This window comes from Etheostoma spectabile, unplaced genomic scaffold (genome assembly GCF_008692095.1).
Source record: "Etheostoma spectabile isolate EspeVRDwgs_2016 unplaced genomic scaffold, UIUC_Espe_1.0 scaffold00001124, whole genome shotgun sequence".
Taxonomy (NCBI): Eukaryota; Metazoa; Chordata; class Actinopteri; order Perciformes; family Percidae; genus Etheostoma; species Etheostoma spectabile.
The window spans coordinates 47,501-48,682 of record NW_022602692.1 but is presented as its reverse complement, the minus strand read 5'-3'; positions in this window follow the sequence as shown (position 1 = coordinate 48,682).

The following is a 1,182-nucleotide window of genomic DNA, read 5'->3' as shown; positions in this document are numbered from 1 at the left end:
CCGTGCTCTGACTCATCAACTCTGGACTCTGTGTAACGTACGCTACTCACCGTCGATCGACTGTTAGCTTCAGCTAGCTAACGTTAGCTCTCAACCTCCCGACTAACCGTTACCGCTAGCTAGTGGTCTAGCGAGGATCATCCCTTCAGACCACAGCGGACTTCAGTGGACTCTCCATCCTCTTGACTGGACCATTGTCTGCCACGACTGCCGGACTCGTTCCAGCAGTGCTCAAAGTGGGCCGATACTCACTGGTACGCAGTACCGTAGTATTTTTAAGCTCACTGCACTTTTTCTTGAGTACTGCTACTTCTCACATGTAGCCAGTACTCTACCACGGACATAGAAAGCATCAGTGTCAGAGAGATTGGTAATGACCCAACGTTACATAAACTACACTACCCAGAGGCCACTACGTGATTTGCCTCAGACCTTGACGAATAAAGCAAAGGCAAGCAGTCGGCCCGCCCAATCAGAAGTTGGACGCTAGTTTGAAAACGCTGTCTGACGCCTGCAGCCGGACTGTAACAGATTTATCACTGCCAAAAAACCTAGAAACTAAAAACAAGTTTACGCAAGTCGTTATGTCGCCTGGCTTCAGAAAAGAACTACTGGTGTTTTCCACTGATGGAACCAGCCCAACTCAACCCTGCTGCAGCGCCCCGTCCTCCTTTCTCCATTACAGATTAGAGCGGGGCTGGTTGTCGTAGCAGGAAGCTGCCGTGACCTGATGTGACGCACACACAGAACGTGGAAGATGTGTTTGATTCTCAGCGTGTGGCTGTTTGCCAGAAGACACATTTAGTTTCTAAAGAAGCTGGAGGCAGCAAAAAAACACGGCTGGATAAACTACTTCAACATGGCGGGTTTGTTCAGGCTTTGAGACACCCGGTCAGCTGTTAGCTTCCACCGACTGACGGCTCGCCAAACACATTCGCTGTTGAGCTCTTTTATGCATGATCCCAGCTCAAGCAAATAGCTAACACATAGAGCTAACACATGGAGCTAACACATAGAGCTAACACATGGAGCTAACACATAGAGCTAACACATGGAGCTAACACATAGAGCTAACACATGGAGCTAACACATAGAGCTAACACATGGAGCTAACACATAGAGCTAACACATGGAGCTAACACATAGAGCTAACACATGGAGCTAACCCATAGAGCTAACACA